The 21297-nt window shown below is 38.9% G+C and overlaps 1 protein-coding gene across 4 annotated transcripts in view; it reads right to left on the bottom strand.

Moving 5' to 3' along the window:
• The window catches only part of PPARG (peroxisome proliferator activated receptor gamma), a 136808-nt gene extending 120325 nt beyond the window's left edge, over positions 1–16483 (bottom strand). For 2 of the 4 annotated variants that reach the window (XM_058725963.1, XM_058725966.1), the window contains exon 1: positions 16344–16483. The gene's annotated coding sequence lies outside the window, so the exon portion shown is untranslated. Of the gene's footprint in view, positions 1–15329; positions 15423–16343 lie in introns of those variants that run through there. The other 2 variants (XM_058725964.1, XM_058725965.1) reach the window with 1 other exon arrangement.
• Between the last annotated feature and the right edge of the window lie 4814 nt (positions 16484–21297).

The raw sequence follows: 21297 nt of genomic DNA on the forward strand, positions 1-21297 counted from the left end.
TGACAATTTAAATGCTTATGCTTCCATTTGCACTTACCTTGTACCAACTCAGAAACTAAGGCTTTATAAGCAGATCAGTCTCATTTTCCCTACCTCTTTGTTCCTACAGGCCCTGCTCATTTTATGTCCAGATGTTGCGATAGCCTCCTGTTTTCCCTGCACCCTACTGCCAAATTAATCTCCTGATTAAATCATCCCACTCCTTTTCTCAAGACCTGGAATCTCACCACTCCTTATAAGATAAAACCCACACTCCTTTGCCTGCATTCCAGACCCTTTCTCATCTGACCTAAAATCTGTATCTCCAACCATATTTCTCCTACTCACATACACGTACTACATCCACTTCAAATGCGTTGATCTCTGCAGAGTTCCCCCCAACCCATGCTTACGCATTATTCTAGGCTTTGTTTTCTTAGGCTGGATATTCCTTTCCCCTCCTTTTAGGCTGCCTCAAACCCTGAACTTTTTTTTTCTTTGTTTTATGGGGAAAAATTCACAGAACACAAAATTAACTATTCTAAAGTGCACAACTCAGTGGTATTATGCACATTCTTCAAGCTGTGCAACCAGCACCTCTATCTAGTTCCAAAACATTTTAATCACCTCAAAAGGAAATCCTGTACCCATTAAGCAGTCACTCCCCCTTCCCCCAGGCCCTGGCAACCACTAATCTGCCTTCTTTCTCTATGGATTTGCCTCTTATGGATATTTCATATTAAAGGAATCATACTTAATTCCCGTGTTTCTTTTTCTGTATATATTTTTTTGTTTTCTCCCCAAAAGGTCACCCTGTCAATCTTTGAATTTTTCAAGTTTGTTTAACCCATCTACATGGTTTTTTCTGGGTACACCCTCCACTCCCCACCGATGTGCCATTTCCTGAACTTTTGTAGTATTTGCTTTCTGTCTTACTTATTTTAGCTCTTAATCATATACTGCTCTGGGGGCGCCTGGGTGGCGCAGTCGGTTAAGCGTCCGACTTCAGCCAGGTCACGATCTCACGGTCCGTGAGTTCGAGCCCCGAGTCAGGCTCTGGGCTGATGGCTCAGAGCCTGGAGCCTGTTTCCGATTCTGTGTCTCCCTCTCTCTCTGCCCCTCCCCCGTTCATGCTCTGTCTCTCTCTGTCCCAAAAATAAATTAAAAAAACAAAAAAAAACAAAAAAACAAAAAAAAAAAACATATACTGCTCTGAAGTGTTCGTTACATGTTTCAATTTCACCCCATTTTGATTCATGTGGACTATAAACTCCTCCTTCTAGCAGCTTTGGTGTCTCCCTTTGTGCCTACAACCTACCTGAACATGTGTGCCATCCACAGTTTCCAGCCATACACAAATGAATAACAAAACTAAGGAAACAAATCTGGATCATCAGCAAGAGAAAGCTTCAAACTCATTTCAGTTCATCTTTCTTTTTATCAGGCTCTACCCTCCCAGCCATTTTGCTTCTCTCTCTTGGTATTTCTATCAGGGCCCTTCTTTGCCCTAGTAGGAGGTGAACAGGTGTGGCTACAGAAGGATAATGGCAGGCTGCCCAAGGGTGGAGAGTGCAAATTCCCTGCACTGATCTTTTGCTAAGGGACTCCTACCTTCATTCTATATCCACAGAGGGAAAGCCTGCTGAGAAGAGGGGGTGTACAGAGATGTCACAAGGCCATATAAAAAAAAGGTTCCTCTATTTGCTTTGCTTTTATATGTATATCAATTTCTTTGGTATTTTGATTTGAAGTCACTCATAAACCCATATCTGCCTTGTGAAAGGAGATTAACTGTTAAATAATGACGGTAATACCTGTGATTCATATATGAAATAGCACAGTGATTAAATTATTTTATATACTATAAACAAATCAATAGGCCCAAACTTGATACTCTTTTATCTAATATTTAACAAAATGTTTGAAAAGGATCCTGTTTTATTTTATGCATGAGTAAGAAGTCTTAATGACATTTTACTGTACATTATTATGAGTTTTTCTCCAGCTGTAGTATTAAATAGAATTTGTTACAGTTGCTATTAGAAGCCTCGAAACAAGAATGTAAAACAGTGCTCTGGCCCTTAGGCCATTTAAAACCTGTTTTTCCGACCAGAACAACTAAAAGATCCAACACAGAATGCTGAAGTCTATAATTAACATTTTTCCCCCTTTTCATATCCCATTTTGCCCGATTTACAACAAGTAAAATGGATCTCTCTTCTGGCATTAATTTCAAATCATTATTTATCATCAAAAAATGTTAAATACAATAAAGAGTAATTTAGGGAATTCCTTAAATATGTAGAGAAGACTAGCACTGAGAATCCGATACAAGTGATATGAAAAAACCTGTCCTCAAAATCAGATCGAGTTTAAAAATATTTTTAAAGTACTTAGAATGTACCCAGACTCTCTGTGCTACAGGCTGTGAATTAGGGAAATCAAATCAAATTTAGAAGAATTCATAAAGTACTTCTAATGCACTCAGTCCCCAAGCTACAGGCTGTGAATTAGGGAAATCAAATCAAGTTTAGAAGTATTTATAAAGCACTTATCATTGCCAGTCCCCTGTGCTATAGGCTGTGAATTAGGGAAATCAAATCAAGTTTAGAATTTTATAAAGTACTGATAATATACCCAGTTCCCTATGCTATAGGCTGTGAATTAGGGAAGGTATGCAGTACATATATATGTAAGAGGAATAAGAACTACAACATTCATTTCTATCCTCTATGAATTAACAATTTTTCTTGGTACACAGAATTCGTACATAAAAATTGTAAGAGGGGCACCTGGGTGGCTCAGTCGGTTAAGCGTCCGACTTCGGCTCAGGTCATGATCTCATGGTTCATGAGCTTGAGCCCTGTGTCAGGCTTTGTGCTGACAGCTCAGAGCCTAGAGCCTGCTTCAGACGCTGTGTCTTCCTGTCTCTCTCTGCCTCTCCCTCACTTGTGCTCTATCTCTCTCTCTCTCTCTCTTAAAAATAAACAAACATTTAAAAAAATATATGTAAAAAAAATTGTAAGACATGACAGCAAAGAATCAGCAAATATAAATGTGTAATACAAAATATGGGATGCATTAAATTACATTTCAGAGTAGATCTGGCTTCTAATTGTTTTCCTTCAGCTAAGATGAAAATTAGCTTGCATTTCCTGAATTCAAAAGCTGGTGGCCAGTGTAAATATTTTACATACCTTGCATGACAAAGGACATCAACCTGACGTTTTAAAACGTAATGTGCTTAATAGAGACAAATTAATTGTGTGTATGTATCGTACTTTGCTAGGATTAAAGATTGTTCCAGCAGACACAGAGAAATACACAGCATGAATCATGTGCACAACCTAAAAATGTCTTAGATTTTCTCGGCTTTTACTGTACTGTGGTTATATGCCTCCCTGGTGCTAGATGCTGGTTCACCTACCCAGCATGATATGCTCTCCAGACTAAGAAGTACTAGTTCACTGTCTCTAAGGCCATGTTTTCAGATGGGCAGATTTTATTTCCTATGTAAGGATATCTAGTGTTGAAAAGCAAGTGGTCAGTCACTCATTAAATGTTTGTGGAGTTTGTGGAATTGAACAAACTACAGTGAAATCTGTAAAATTTGAGAGTTTCGATTATATCTGAACTATATTGCACTCTATTTTGCCATGGCAGCCTATATATGAATGGATTAATTCTATTTAACTTCACATAAGCTCCTTCAAAATGTATTTTCCTTATCATTTTTCCCCAAAAGTGTCATGTTGTTCACAACTTATGTTTAAGTGGTTAATAAGATATTTTCTGTCAATGTAACATCAGAACCAAAATGACAGACAATTTATATGTGAGTATAGCAATTGGAAATAGCTATAATAAATCATCTGACCAAAGGATAATCATTTCAAACAGTATCTGGGTTTCCGTTTGCTCAAATATTAAAGTCTAGATATATAAAGGTTCTTTATTGGTTTTTTTTTTTTTTAACGTTTATTTCTATTTTTGAGACAGAGAGAGACAGAGCATGAACGGGGGAGGGTCAGAGAGAGAGGGAGACACAGAATCTGAAACAGGCTCCAGGCTCTGACCTGTCAGCACAGAGCCCCACATGGGGCTTGAACTCACAGACCACGAAATCATGACCTGAGCTGAAGTCAGACGTTTAACCGACTGAGCCACCCAGGTGCCCGCTTTATTGGGTTTTAAAGAAAAGTAGCTAGGGGTGCCTGGGTGGCTCAGTCGGTTAAGCGTCCAACTTGGTGTCAGGTCACCATCTTGCTGTTCACGAGTTTGGGCTCTGTGCTGACAGCTCAGAACCTGGAGCCTGCTTCAGATGCTGTGTCTCCCTCTCTCTCTGCCCATCCCTGCTCACGCTCTCTGTCTCTCAAAACTGAATAAACATTTAAAAAAAAATTAAAGAAAAGTAGCTAACTTTATTTCCTGGGGGTGGGGGGGATTTTAAAAAATATTTTAATGGGATAGTCCCAGTGAACTTTGTTTTACATTTCTATTAAGTATAAATAATTTTTCGTAAGTAATTAGGTTACAAATTCACTTGTATAATTCACCCCTTAAATATTTTCACTGTGAGAGGTGCCTGGGTGGCTCAGTTAGTTAAGTGTCTGACTCTTGATTTCGGCTCAACTTATCAGGTCATCATCTCAGGTTTGGTTTCTGAGTTCGAGCCCCGTGTTGGAGCTCTGCGCTGACAGTTTGAGGTCGGCTTGGGATTCTGTGTCTCTCTCTGCCCCTCCCCCACTTGCACACAAGCACTTTTTCCTCGCCCTCAAAATAAATAAATAAAAATTTAAAAGTATACATATATATATATGTGTATATATATATATATATATATATATATTCACTGTGAGAACATTTAAAATAAATCTTTTGCAAAGTGAATAATCACCTTGTCATTTGGATTTTCAATAACAGTAGTACCCTATTAACAAAGGGTGCATTCTACCTTCTTTGTTAATAAATTTATTACTGAGAAGACAGAAAGTAATGCAATAATACATTATTCATAGTATATAATACATACATATGAACTAAAATAATATAGTAATAAGGGACCCAGGAAAAATATTCAAGGACACAGGTTTTCCCCTACTTCATACACAACTCAAAGACAGCTGTCTGACTCCATGTTGGTCTAGCAATGCTGCCTACTCACAGGACATGGGCCAACCTGTGGCTTCTCTAGATACCACCTCTCCCACTACTGTTCTTGTTAAATCTAGTTGACAATAATCATAAACCCTAGGAGAGATGGAAATTGTTAGTCTTGTTCATTGCTTTATCCTTCTTCTCTAAAACAGCTCCTGGCAGAAAGGAGGAGCTCAATAGATATTTGTAGAATAAATAAATCTTCGTTAAAAAGGAACTTCTTCTCAATCTGTCCTTCGAGGTATCATCACATGAAGTTTGTGTTAACCACAAACAAACTCTAAGTGCTATAAACTGAATTTTGTTAGCTGAAGTTTGCCTTGTATTAAGGACTAAATTATCAGAAACGGGGGAGACAGAAAGAAGAGAGAAATATTCAATATTCCTGATACAAAATTTATAAAAGCTTTTACAACTGTTTTCATTTAGATAAAGGTTATTCTTTCACTATGATATGTCGTGCAGAAGATCGATTCAAGTTACGTCTGAAGGGAGTTCTCTGTGCCTCTTGGATTTCAATGCCTTTTTCCTTCCCCAGTTCAGGGAAGTTCTCAGCTATAATTTCTTCAAGTACCCCTTCAGCACCTTTCCCTCTCTCTTCCTCCTCTGGAATACCAATTATGCGTATATTATTTCTTTTTAGTGTATCACTTAGTTCTCTAATTTTCCCCTCATACTCCTGGATTTTTTTATCTCTCTTTCTTTCAGCTTCCTCTTTCTCCATAACTTTATCTTCTAGTTCACCTATTCTCTCCTCTGCCTCTTCAATCCGAGCCGTCGTGGTTTCCATTTTGTTTTGCATTTCATTTAAAGCGTTTGGCAAAATACAAGGATAAAGAGAAAATTCTGAAAGCAGCAAGGGATAAACGTGCCCTCACATATAAAGGGAGACCTATAAGACTCGTGACTGATCTCTCCTTTGAAACTTGGCAGGCCAGAAAGGCTTGGCACGATATCTTCAGTGTGCTAAACAGAAAAAATATGCAGCCGAGAATCCTTTATCCAGCAAGTCTGTCATTTAGAATAGAAGGAGAGATAAAGGTCTTCCCAAACAAACAAAAACTGAAGGAATTTGTCACCACGAAACCAGCCCTACAAGAGATCCTAAGGGGGATCCTGTGAGACAAAGTACCAGAGACATCACTACAAGCATAAAACATACAGACATCACAATGACTCTAAACCCGTATCTTTCTATAGATAAAGGTTATTCTAAAGACATCAACCTGGGGCGCCTGGGTGGGCCAGTTGGTTAAGTGTCCGACTTCGGCTCAGGTCATGATCTCGCGGTCTGTGAGCTCTAGCCCCGAGTCGGGCTCTGTACTGACAGCTTAGAGCCTGGAGCCTGTTTCAGATTCTGTGTCTCCCTCTCTCTCTGACCCTCCCCCATTCATGCTGTGTCTCTCTCTGTCTCAAAAATAAATAAACGTTAAAAAATTAAAAAAAAAAAAGACATCAAGCTGATATAAACTCAAAAGAGGTTCCAAAGAAAGTGACAAGAAAAATGTAACCTGTAATCTGGTTCAAAGGCAAAACCACTTAATTTTCCCTTTAGGATTTCTAGAACAATGCAACAGAAAAAAAGAAAAATGAGTTAATTCAAAGGCTATTGCTCTGGCCTGTTGTATGCACATATACTTGTATGTATATTATGTATTGCTCTATGTTTATTTATATATTATATTAAATACACATTACATATATAATATACTAAAAATATACCGTTTAGGGATACCTGGGTTGCTCAGTTGGTTGAGCATCCAACTTCAGCTCAGGTCATGATCTCATGGGTCATGGGTTTAGGCCCCATGTCAGGCTCTGTGCAGACAGCTCAGAGCCTGGAGCCTGCTTCAGATTCTGTGTCTCCCTCTCTCTCTGCCCCTCTCCACCCTCTCTCTCTCAAAAATAAATAAACATTAGAAATTTGAAAAATAAATAAAAAATAAAAGCTCTGTTTGTCAGTGTATGCTAAAGATCAAATAGGGAACATAAATATAAACCAAATCAAATCTTACGTATGGCTGAGAAAATTAAGAGGCTGTAACAGAGATGGGATATTTTTCTCCTTTCAAATAGAGGCTAGTCAAGCAAAGACTACAGAGGAGACAAAAATGTGGAATAAAAGTAAGTATGAAATAAAACTGGATATAACCAAAAAGAATTCATGTGGTGTCTTACCATTATCTTCACTGGCTTTCAAGGAATAAAATAGGTAGAGGATTCTCAATGTTTGATTTGCTCTTTCCCTTGATTTTTAGTGATAAGAGTTACAGGCATACTAAAAAACAGAAAAGCTATAAATGTATCCTTTTAGTTACAGATGTAATTTTATATTACTGGCTAAACTTTGGAAAAGAGGGAAAAATATAAACAATTTTAAAATCCTCACTATTTAACATAACTGTCATAATTTTTGTATATTCCTTCCCTTCTAGACTTTTTCATACACATACATTTATATAAGGTTGTAATCAATAGTGCAAATACATTTTATGCTACTTTCAATATTTTTCAGATTTGTTATCATTTTCTAAATTGTCATTGATGAGTGTGTAACATTCTACCTACTGATTACACCATAATTTACTTAACTGTTTCCCTGCTATTGACTAAGTTACTTCTAAGTGTTGGTCCCTATAACAATGCTTTTATGAAAGTCTCTGTGTATATTTTTTTTCCTATATCCTGCATATCTTCGGGAAATGTTCCATAAGTATGAGTACAGCATCCCAGTGTTTGATACATTGCCTGGTCTCTTTCTAAGCAGCCGGAACTCAATCATAGTGACATCAGAAATACATAAAAGTACAAGTTTCTTCAATTCCAGAACCAAAAATTTTAGAATTAAAAAAAGTATCATCAATAATCACTAGGAAGGGTACACAGATGTTCTACTATTATTAAACTGGAATTGAGGCGTACAAATCCATTATCTTGTAAGTCTGTTTAATGTGAAACCTCTGGGGGTGGATCATCCCCAGTGAGCTTATAAAACCAAGTCCTGAAGTTGCAGTATTTGAACTTGGAGACTCAGGATTCCTGACGACCATTCTAAGGTAAGAGGAACCAGTAACACTCAGACTATGAAGTGAGCCAGCTAGTCTCTCTTGACACAAGCTTACTGACAACACTGAGCTTCTTTAAGTAATACAATGCCAAGCCAATGGAGTTAATTTTACAGGATGATCCCAAGAGAGTCTATCATGGGGAGACTGCAGCAATGAACTTAACTATAGCAAGGGTAAGGCCCACTAAAAATAATCTAAACTAAGTGCACTCATCAGTGTAGGTCCAGGCCATCTCATGGGATGCAGGAGAAGGGGGGTTCCAAAAACAGTATCTATCAGAATTCTTTTGGAGAGTCTGTTAAAACATATCCCCAGAGTTTCTCTGACTCAGTAGGTTTGGGTGTGGCCCTAGAATTTGCATTTCTACCAAGTTCCCAGATGATGCCGATGCTGCTGGTCCAAGGACCACACTTGAGAACCACCGCCTTGGACGATTTCTTCATTCTTTTTAAAACATTTATTGAGTGCCTACTAAGTATGGTGCTATATGCTGGAGTTAGGAAGATGAATAAAACCCAGTCAGTACCTACTTCAAGTAACTGATAATCTACATTTTTGTAGACATTGTACTGCTCTAGTCCTATATGCCAACAAATTTGGACCTCACTGAAAACAAAGCTTAAAAATATATTATACTGCTTTTAAATAAAGCCAGGATGTTTTTAATTAGTTCCAAATGCTTTAGGAAAACATGTAGTAATCCTACATTGGCAAATGTCTGAGTATTTTCTTCACTCTTCTGGATTTTACCGACATGTGCAAATAATTTGTTAAAGTATCTTCTTCATTTACATATATACCATTCATACATTTGTTCTCTTTCACAAACTGTATCCACTACATAAAACAAGTGACAGAATTTATCTAAACACTTTTCCACATGCAAATAAAAAACTTGTTTACACAGGTAATTATCAACTGACAGAAAAGAATGACATTTAGCAAGGTAGGACTTTGGGATTCTCTGCTTTAGATTCAGACTTCCACAACACTGGAAAAAGTGAATGGCAAGTAAACAATTTGCATGAGGGTGGCCCAAACCTAACTGTTAAATACTACTGTCAGCTGATTCACAGAATTAATGAACTTGCTTTTGACATGGCTACTAAGCTTCTATCTCTAACAGAGATGTGTTGGCTTGCCATAACTACTGTTGGCAAAAAATAAAAATAAAAAATAAAGCATGTATTAAGTTGTATGATCTGTGGATCTGCAAAAGCATTAAGTATTATTTATACTTCAGTACATTATTTTCTAGTGTGATTGAAAGGTTTGCCTCATTTCAATCTATTAAGAAGCTACTTTAAAAGTCTGGAAGAACTAACTCATGGAGACACTAGATAATTCGTCTAACATCGTAGTGAAAATAAAAAGACATAATGAGATATAATATTCAGATACTTGATTACCGTAACTCATAACCTTAATTTTGATTACATTTCCTAGGAAATTTGATGTTGGAGAATAACAACTTGTTTTCTTTGAGGGGAAAAAATAGTTTAAGGAAGACTTGTATTGATTTTTCAGAGAAAAATAAAGGCATGTATGAGAAAATATATCCTTTCCGATCACTGCTATTTCCAATGGTTACTTTCCTATTCGTTTCAAAGAGGCTGGTTTATGGAGAAACTGGAACATGAATCACCTTAATTTTATTTTTCCTCCTCCAGATCACCTCTTTCAAACTCCCACGCATGTTATCTATTCCCTAAAGGCCTTGTTTTCAGGTAGCAAGGAAACTAGGAACTAAGCTCTCAAATTTTTGCTGACAGTGATTTAAAGAACCAACCCTGCTAGGAATATTGGCATTTTGAAAGTGGACTTCAAACTTTCAAATGACAAATACAGTTTGAGAGGTGAAATGCCAGCTAGTGGGGTGGGGTCAAAGTTAAGGGGTTCTTCCTAGCACTTCATCATTGTACTCAGAGAGTTTGACAGGTCTGTTTCCCCACTGGCTTCCTTATAAAGGAAAATTTATTTCTTAAACATACAGGATAAGAATATTCTCTTTCCAGTCACTTTCCCAGATTCCCTCCTGAAGCAACTTACAGAGCCAGAGAGAACAGCACTGCTAGGTGGCAATTTCAGAATTTAAAGATATATATATATATACATATATATATATATATATACGTATATATATATATACGTATATATATATATATACACATATATAGATTTAATTTTTAAGGCTTATTTATTTTTGAGAGAAAGAGACAGAATGGTAACAGGGAAGGGGCAGAGAGAGAGGGAGACACAGAATCCAAAGCAGGCTCCAGGCTCTGAGCTGTCAGCACAGAGCCCAATGAGAGCTCTAACTAGAGAACAGTGAGATCATGACCTGAGCTGAAGTCTGATGCTTAACTGACTGAGCCACCGGGGGCCCCCAGAGACATTTTAAAATTCTGTGATGTCACTGAGGAGCACGGTAAATTCTTAGAAACCAACCTTGTATTTGAGGTCTATGCACGGTAACTGCAATCTGCTGATTGTGGGAGTTGACCATACACAGATCTCTTACACTCCTACTCAGGGTATTTCCCTATTTTTCTACCTCCCTCCTATCTCCCTTCTCCTTATCTGTGGTAAACTGTGAAGGAATTCACACCCCAGGTTTATGCTAATATGAACTCTTGCCAGAAGGTCAGAAAATCTGTTTCAGTAAGTCTTATCCACATTGTTAACTCTCCTAGATGAGTTCACAAATGAAAGCGTTTTTTAAGAAATAGTGAATCAGTCAAACTAGCAATGAATTTATTATCTAAAATCAATGAAGTAGAATGTCTCCTAAACAGATAATCAAATGGAACTAAATAAACCATTATGTGATCTAGTTTAAAACCTGACCATGAAGTTTTAAATTTCAATTTTAATTGATTTGTGTTGCATGAATTGATCATTTCATATTTTCCCTTTATATCTGAGAAATCACAGTAGGGAAAGGAGACTCATCGCACCGTGTCGCAAAAAAGATCTTCAAGTTGAGAACGGCCTAGTCACTGAAATAGCTGAAGGTACAGCAATGACTCTGAGAAAGCCCAAACGGAAGAGAGTGGAAGTGAATATTGCTCCTCCTCCCCAACCCGAAGGGGAAGCCACAGGAAAAGGAACACTCACCTACAGGCACAGGCCTAAGCTTTCTTTGCCCTCTGTCTCCCTAACCCTTTAATTATATTCCTACATGGGCTCTGTAGCTCCATATTCCCGGAACAGAATGGGCTTCAGACCTGGAATCAAGTCTCTTACTTTCTTGCAGAGGAGACACTTGACAACAAGATGTATTTAACAATTCATAAGCAGAATTTAAAATTTATTATTTGGGGGTGCCTGGGTGGCTCAGTTGGTTGGGCATCCAATTTTGGATTAGGTCATGATTTCAGGGTTCATGAGTTCAAGCCCTGCATCGGGCTCTGTGCTGACAGCTCAGAGCCTCGAGCCTGCTTGAGGCTTCCTCTCTCTCTGCCCCTCCACCGCTTGTGTGCTCACTCTCTCTCAAAAATAAACACTAAAAAATATTTTAATTTATTATTTGGATGATGCATGGTTTTCCAATTACTCCCTACTAGTAAAATGGTGGGCTATTAGGAGGCATACTCACTTTTAAGCTTCTAAAAGCCAATTTTTGGTTATAGCTTGTCAGAAAAAGACCCAATTCTTACAACAAGTACAAGTCACTTTTAGTCTTTTAGTCGGAGATAAAAACCTGTCTTTTGATTTGAAGGTTCACAGGCCTCATTATACAATAAACCTGCTCCTGGATAACATACGTTAAATACTCACAGAGTATACCATAAAAATATGTAAAGAATAGAACTTATCAAATAAAAGCACAATCTGCACCTAGATGGCATTAGATACACAATGTTGACACAAGAGGATCCACGTTGTGTCTACACAGGACTCACAAATATAATGTAATAAAACAAAAAAATTATTTGTCTGATTTTTTATTGAAAATCATCAAGAATAGGAAATAAAATTTAAAATTGAAGAGTGATGAAATATTTCCAGAAACATTTTATAAATTGATCACCACATGGTAAGTATTATCTTTAGCTCATTCTTAACAATGATCTCAAAATTAATACTAGGGTGAATTATTAGCATTTGTAGAAGAGTTAGCTATATGATGTGGATAACCATGAAGTTTCTCTTTAAAATATCTGCTCAGTTAAATTCAGGACAAGGTCATATCATTTAAGATACACAGGTTTTACGATAAAGTCTTAAAATCATACCAAAAAAAAAAAAAACCCAAAAAACTAAAAACAAAAGCATAGAAAAATAACTGCAATACTTTTCCCATTTCATAGACGAGGAAATGCAGAGTTAGAAAGGATAAGTGATCAATGGCCATTACCACCCTGCTTGTGCTGGAGCTCATCTGATCTCAGAAGCAAAGCAGGGTCAGGCCTGCTTAGTAATCAGATAGGAGAAAGAACAAGTGACTTGCCCCGTTGTAATAACTCAAACTGTGAAAAATGTAAACATTCATGTTCTGGGTTAAATATTCAGTATTAAAATGTTAATATGTATTGACTGTTGAAGAAAAATATTTCTTGGTATATAAACATTCAAAAAAATAAATAAGCACATACTCTTATTGGTGATAGCTTTTGTCTTAACATCTAAAAAGCTATCTCCAAAATATGGTCTATTGTATTTGAATCTATTTCCTTCCAAGAGCCAACTTAAGTAATTAAGGTAAATAAAAATAAAACGTGACATTTTTATTAACTTAGTTCTAAAACATATGCCATATAACTTCTCAAAATCTACCTCCGTATTGTGGTAAAATACAAATACTAAATGAGAAACTCCATGAAGATTTCAAATAATCTTCAACTTAAAAATTTTATCTAGAATGTTATGACATGTATAATATGTGGGGGCTGTCTATGCTTGCAAGATGGTTATTCACAAATCTTACTGTACTTTGGTGGAGTCAAATTAGATCAGTTTCAAAGGATTCTGTAAGCACTTTTTGTTGCTTTTAGGCCTCAACTATCTACCCTAATATCAAGATTTGCTAGGAAAAATAAGAAAAGCAACTTAAAAATTCAGTTTAACTGTTTTCAAGAACGGGGAGCGCATGTTTACATTTACAGATTGGTGACTTAAATCAAGTTTTTTTGATTAGTGATTTTTAAAAAAATCCTCTACAACTGGTATTTATTTAGTGGAAACAGAGGAGACCAAAAACTTCTTCTAGTACATTTACTATACCTTTGGACATATATTTCCAAGTTCAAGCGACAATGAATTTAGTGGGACACCCACAAATCAGAATGATGACATTTTCTGTGTTATCCATTAGCAGATAGATCAATCGATCGATCAATCGATCCTATCAAAGAAGTAAAAGTATGGGCCAGGATTTATAAGAGAATTTGTGAAGTATTACTTTAACATTTTTTCCCTACTTTATGAAAGTCTTGTCATTAGCAACCGTTTTACAATTTGAAAACTAAATGAAGTGTATTAATACTTGTGTATGTTTTCACAGCATTGCCTTTCACATAGCTTTCACATGCATAATTATCTTAATAATTAAGGTTCATGGCAAACATCTTATTTTCAGAGAATTACAGAAGAGAGAAAAATAAGTATTTGTTTACAGTTCTGTAACTTACTAACTAAAAGCAATTAGCCGTGATCAGTAATGCATTTCTAATTCATACGCCTAAAGTCAGGCTTTGTCTCCTATATAAAATTTAAATGTCATAGGGATTTTGAAATTAATAGCAAATTTTAAAAATTGATATAGTTTTTAAAATGTAATTCTGAAATATACGAAGAAATGAATATTAAGGAAATTTGTCCCTTGAAAGAAAAGTGTATTCAATTATTAAAAACACCAATCACAAAAATATTTCAAAGTATTTTAAGTTCAATAAAGAATATGATGCTGGCAGACATATATGTTTTACTTTTTAAAATTATATTCTTATAATTTAAAAGAATGAAAAACAATGTCCAAAAATCTTAGCCAAGAATTCTCCAAACCTTCAGCATTCATCAATGCCATGCTTTTATAGTAGTTATTGTAAAGACTAGAAACAAACTTTTAAATATGAAAAAGAATTTTTATTTAAAAATGAAAACAACACATTTCTCCCCTTCAGTGAGTTGTAGATTAAAATGGTCACGAGGTGATTCTAAGATGCTTTAAGTTATAATTATCAGCAAGTGAACATATATAACTTAAATAACGGAGAAAAACCACGTGGAGTACAGAGTAAGGCAAAATAGATGGTTTTGTAACAAGCTTCATTTTTTGGCTAACATAACGTTAGTTTTAAATTTTCATATATCACTATGGCACCGTATTAGCCACAGAATACATCTGTGCACCTGACAACAGACAACACAAAAATTATGTTAAAACTTGAACAGGTTCTCTTGAAACGTCACTTCTAACGCTAACTGGTAACATGGGTAAGTGTCTTCCACAAAACAATCATAAGAGTGTGAAGTATTTCTTTAAAAGAGAAGCCCCAGGGAATGTCTATGTCAGTCTCTATACCAGAAGGGTTTCCTAAATCATCTAACACCATCCGTTTGGTTCTGCTCTCAGTTAGTGATTGATCATTTAGCTATAGACAGAAGACTGCCACAGAACATCTGAGATTTGTGGAAGAAGATGATACCTGGGTCCTTTTAAAGAATAAGTTATTCACTCTTCTCTCAACAACTCTGCTTACAATTTGTTTCATGAATGATAAAAACAGTTGACATTAAAATAATGCACTTCAAAATAAGGAGACTTCTCCAGGAATAGGGTTCCTAACAACTCAGTTCAGCATCTTGCTTGGTTTTGTTTTCAGATGATGATTTAAACAAAATTAATTTTACACTTCATCCCCCAATCTTAAAAGGAAAAGAAGAAAAACTTCAGCTTCTTCATGGCAGATTACTATTATTTGACTTTATTCCTCTAAAATAGAAACTGTCTTCCCAAGAAAATAGGGAATTATCCTTAGACTCAAGTGAATTAGATTCTTATGTTAAAACAACAGCACAGCCAAATAATCACTATATAGTATAATCGTCACCAACATCACCTTGCAAATTCTGGGTACATCAACACATTTCGCAAAATGCAATTAGAGTGAGGCGACTCACCTAAGCAACGGAAGCTAACAAGAAGAATTTAGAAATGCAGCCTTCTGATCCCCAGCAGAGGTAAAGGCCCCTTCTTTACCTAACAACTGATCTTATATAAAAGCAGCAAATAGGTTACTCCCAGTTTCTGCCTCCTTACCTTAGGCTCCTCCCCAAATACCAAGGCATACAGTACCACAACTACACACCCACTTTGCACCCCTGCACTGAGGGACCAGCGCTTTTTAAGTTACCTGCCTCTCCCAACCTCAGAGTACACAGAGCGGGCGCTGAGGCTCGGCAAGTGTAGGAGCCCCCAACCGGGTAATTCCACCTTTCCCAACGCGGGGGTGGGGCGGGGGACGCACGCATTCTCCATCCCCCTGCGACCCTAGGGAGTCTGGCCAATATCCCAGCCCCTCCACTCGGCTCACGGCCTGCACAGCGCTCAAGGGCGCCGGGATGGGGTGACCCCAAGGGTGCACCTCGCTCAACTGTCACCGCGCCCCCCACACAGTGACCGCCGCCTGGGCTATGGGGACTGAGCAGGAGACTCCACGGCCGAGGGACGGACACGCATCGGAGCCCGCGTTTCGGTCCCAAAGTTCGCCTCGAGCGCCTCCTGGACGCCCGCGCACCTCCGCCAGGGGCTCGGAGGTCCCCGGTTCTCTCGGACCGCGACCCAGGCGCTTCCTCGAGGGGGCCTCTCCGGGGAGCGCGGGACGCACGGCTGGCGTCTCCCGGTGCGCGGCCGCCGCTCGGTGTGGGGCGTCTCGAGTGCAGCCCGTGCCCTCCCCCGCCTGGAGGGCTCTTTCTGCGCCCGGACTTCTCAGCGCGAGCGCCAAGACCCTCGCCCGGGACCTGCCCGCTCCCGTCCCCTCAGACTCGACGCCGCAGCCCGGTCCCCTCAGCCCCACGGCCCCGCAGCCCCGGCCCTCCTCGGGCCCCGACCCTTCGGCGCTTCCCCGCCCTCCGGACTCCCCCTCGACCCGCGGCCCCGCCGCCCCCAGCGCCGCCCCGCACCCGGACACTGACCTGCGGCGGCACCCCGCTCCGGCGTCCCGGCGGCCGACCCGAGCGCCCCAGGCGGCGGCTTAGGCGCGGGCGCGGGCGCGGGCTCGGGCTCAGAGTGCGGTCGGCCCCGCCTGCCCGAGGCCGAGCCGGGCCGGACCGGGGGCGGGCGCCGCGCGGCGCGGGGGCGGGCGCGGGGGCGGAGAGCACGCAGCGCGGGGCGCCAGCCGCCCGGCGCACAGTAGGGCCCCTGGCCGTGCAGGCTGCCTTGGCGCGCGCCCACTCGGCTCGGCCTCGTTCGTTCCTCACAACCACCGCTGGGAGGCGGCTCAGAAATGGTCCCATTTTACAGAGCGGGCGTTCGAACACAGCTCAGATAGGGACCCGTAGGGCCACGTCTGGGAAGAGCACGAAGTGCGGGTTCCGGAGCCCGCCTTCCATCTCCAGGCCGGTGTGTCTCACCCTTCGCACTGTGGTCTGCGAGGCTTCTTTCTTACAAGTTGTTATTTTTAATGACATTCTTAAAAAAGAAGTTAAGTCATATTGAGGATCACCGTTGGGCCGTTTAGCTGACGGCCCAGTGGTCCTGCACGCTTTCAGTGCCCTCCTTTTGCATTTGTACTTCACGCCGGTGTCCATTAGTCCTTTAAAGTGACAGAGTTTTGGTTTTAATCATTAAAAGCATTTCTTAAACTCATTAACATAATTTCTTGAATTCTTCAGTGGTGTTTCCTCCACTGAGGGCCTGGGACACATGGTGGGGGTGGGGCAGGACGTGGGGCGTGGGACTTAAGTTTGAGAAGCAGTTTAGGGCACTCTGCCTTGTAAATGTACTAGGTAGACTGTGGGCGGCTTCTTCTGCAGCTCTCTCCACGACCACCCCTCCAGAGGGGTTAACAGATGCCCAGTAAGAAAGCTTCTGGTCTTGTGGACTTGAGGCCTTTCCTTCTGTCCCTTCTTCCCATGTCATTTACTGAGCGTCCTGTTCTAGGCCTGGTCCCCCTTGAGGAGGCAAAGATGAAGAAAGTCCTTGTCCAGAATGCTCTCTGGTCCTTTAACGTCTTAACTTGGTGGAGATGCCTAGTTCTTCTCCCTTCGGTGCGGAAAGTTCCTTTTTGTAGTTTGCAGTAAAATTTCGTGAGGGTGAGTATCACTTCTGAGAAGGTTCAGAGTTTAAGTCAATGGATCCATGCCCTTCTATTTGTGCCCTCCAACAAGAAGTGCCACAGCTCTAAAGGATGTCAAAGAACATTTATTGACCCTTGAAAACCCCATTTCTTTGCCTGAAATCTAGGTAAGTCGCGGCTCAGCATTCTGAACTCAGGCATAGAAGTGCTGCATGCATCCTATTTCTTTTTTTTTTTTTTAATGTTTATTTATTTTTGAGACAGAGAGAGACAGAGCATGAACGGGGGAGGGTCAGAGAGAGAGGGAGACACAGAATCTGAAACAGGCTCCAGGCTCTGAGCTGTCAGCACAGAGCCCGATGCGGGGCTCGAACTCACGGACCGTGAGATCATGACCTGAGCCGAAGTCGGATGCTTAACCGACTGAGCCACCCAGGCACCCCATCCTATTGATCTTTCCAGAGTTCCAATCTTTTTTTTTTAAACAGCTTTATTGAGATAGAATTTACATGAATATCATGCATTTCAAATATATAAATTCAGTATTTTTCACTTTATTGACAGTTATACCACCATCGCCATAACCTAATTTTAAAACATTTTCATCATCCCCAAAAGAAACCTCCTCCCCGTTAGCACTCAGTCCCGGTAACCATAGACAACCACCAATCCAATTCTGTCTCTACAGATTTACCTATTTTGGATATATTGTATAAATGAAATCAAACAAGAAGATCTGTTGTGACAGGCTTCTTTCAACTTAGCATAATGTTTTGAGGCTCACTAGTGCTGTAACATGTATCGATATTTCATTCTTTTTATGGTCAAATTATATTCTATTGTCTGGATGTATCACATTTTGTTTATTCATCCTTGGTTAATGAATATTTGGGTTGTTTCCACTTTTTGACTATTAGGAATAATGCTGCTATGAACATTCACATCAAGGTTTTGTATGGACATATTTTTTTCATTTCTCTTGGGTATGTATCTAGGAGCAGAATTGCTGGATCATATGGTATTTCTATGTTTAACTTTTTAAGGTACTGCCAGCCTGTTTCCATTTTACATTCCTGTCAACCATGTATGGAGGTTCCAATTTCTCCACATCCTTGTTAACATTTGTTATTGTCTTTTCTATTTTAGCCAACCTGATGTGTGTGAAGTGGTATCTCACTGTGGTTTTGACTTGCATTTCCTTAATGACTCGTCACACAAGCATCTTATCATGTGCTTATTGGTCATATGTGTATCCTCCTTGAAGAAAAGTCTATTAAAATCCTTTGCTCATTTTTAAATTGGGTTACTTATTGTTAATTTATAAGATTTATTGACTGTTCTTTATCAGATAATTAACAAATATTTCCTTCTATCCAGTAAATTGTCTTTTTACTTTCTTCCTGGCATCATTTGAAGCAGAAGAGTTTTTAATTTTGATGAAATCCAATTTATCTATCTTTTCTTTTGGTGTCACATCAATGCCTAATCCAGAGCTATAAAAATTTACTCCTAAATTTTCTTCTAAGAGCTTTATAGGTTTAACTCTTACATTTAGGTCTGTGATTCATTTTGAGTTAGATTTTGCATATGGTGTGGGGTGCCTGGGTGGCTCAGCCGGTTGAGCATCTGACTCTTGATTTCAGCTCAGGGTGTGGAATCGAGCCTCGTGTCTGGCTCTGTGCTGAGCATTGAGCCTGTTTAAGATTCTCTTTCTCTCTCTCTCTCTCTCTCTCTCTCTCTCTCTCCCTCTACCCCTCTCCCCTGCTTTCACTCTCTCTTTCTAAAGTAAAATTTTTTAAAAATTGGGTATGGTGTAAGGTAGGGCCAATCTGCTTTTGGTTGGTGAAATTCTCATAATTAACAACACTGACCAAAGAGAATCCCAACACAGTAAACTCAGAACTGGCGCAACATTTTAGAGCTGATCTGAATACTTTCTAAACATTTGTGTAGATAAAAAAAGTTCTGTGATTTTTGAAAGTGACCTATAGTTAGTGAAGCCTAAAAATGTAAGAAGCTAAGCAATGTAAATATAAATAGTATAAATCTATTTTTTAAACTACTGGTCTTGATCCACTGGTGGGTTATTAAATCAATTCAGTGGGTCATAACCAATATATATTTGTTAAAGTCCAATAAAAACAGAACAGAAACTATCAGAATGTACTCCCTAAATTAAAGAGTGTCACTTCATAACTTTTGTGTTATGTATATGTATGTTTGTGTATAAAAGGAATTGGTGTAAAATGTGTTTCTTACTGTTGACCATATTTTTTAAAGTTAGAAAAACACTGTGTAAGCTACAATTGCAGAATTCTTTCATTCCACAAACATTCATTGAGTGCTTATTTTGTGCCAGGCCTTCTGGTAAGTTCTGGGGATAAAATGATAAATAGCACATGGTCTCCACCCTACAACAGCATGCATACGCAGTCCTATCCATACGTCGTTTCCAGACATAAAAGATTATTCCTTGGTTCACTTTTCCCCAACCACAAAGACACCTTCCAACCATTGATGTTTGGTCCTGTGGCACTTTTTTTTTTTTTTTTTTTTTTTTTTTGCAATTAGTGCTTAGCTGTTTACCTCATTCAAGATTTGCAATCATATTTGCTTTTCTTCTGACTAAGGGAACTTTGTTCCCAGGTTCATAATTGCATACTATGTTTATTATATTGGGAAGAAAGTATAGATTTAGTAGTGGGAGTTGGCCACAACTGAATTGATTCCCATTTTATGCCAATTAAAACTAGTTCTAGTAAGAGAATTCAGGTATTTTTAAATACGGTTATATTACTTCTTAAGGGAGAAATATCAAATAATGACAAAATTTTTATTTTTCAAGGGTTTGGCAAAACAGAGTGTTGGCATTAATAGTGGTATTTAACCACTTTTCAGTTTGGGTTTAGGAAAATTAGTGTGCTGTGTTTCCAGTCATCCAATTGAGTCACTTCTTTATGGCAGCTGTGTACAATCACAGCTCTGACATTTGCTCCTTCTCTTTATCTGAGACACCATTTGTCAGCATCTAAACACCATACATTCCCAGGAGATATAGAAGATCTTAATTTAAAATTTAAAAAATTATAACCAGTTCAACATGCCAGACAGGTTGAACACTTACACACACACACACACACACACACACACACCACTTCCACAAATACATCCAATTTTGAATGACTCTATTACGTTCCCATGCATGATTTTTAGAGCTTATAAAATTTTACCTGCAACCTCCCAATTTTACTTTGAATTTGATTAAGTTCCTTTTCTCTTCCTCTCCCTAATTCTGTCAACTGTTATCTTGCCCTTCACTAAATGACTTGCCCATTTGTTACAAGATCTTAACTACCAAAGCCAGGCTCGTAACCCATTTCTTCTGACCTCCAACTGATTGATCTTTTTCATCATACTTCTCTGTGTTAAGTCAGCTTTCTTTTTCTGAGTGGTTGCCTATAAATAAGAAAAAAATCTGGAACATTTTAATATAAGTGTTAATCTTGATTATAAACCAATAATTAGGTTACAATATGTACAGCTATGTTTTGATTTAAATCAAAAAACATAAGAAAATAAAGCTAAATCAGTATTTTATTTTTTCTTAGTATCCCAACTTAGAGATTTTTTTTGAAAAGATAATTTGGAAGGGGGTGCCTAGGTGGCTCAGTCGGTTAAGCGTCTGACTTCGGCTCAGGTCATGTTCACGGTCCATGAGTTTGAGCCCCACATCAGGCTCTGTGCTGACAACTCAGAGCCTGGAGCCTGCTCTGGATTCTGTGTCTCTCTCTCTCTCGCCCCTCCCACACTTACGCTCTGTCTCTCTGTCTCTCTCTCAAAAACAAACAAAC

Source organism: Neofelis nebulosa, chromosome 4 (assembly GCF_028018385.1).
Source record: "Neofelis nebulosa isolate mNeoNeb1 chromosome 4, mNeoNeb1.pri, whole genome shotgun sequence".
In the NCBI taxonomy this organism is placed as follows: domain Eukaryota; kingdom Metazoa; phylum Chordata; class Mammalia; order Carnivora; family Felidae; genus Neofelis; species Neofelis nebulosa.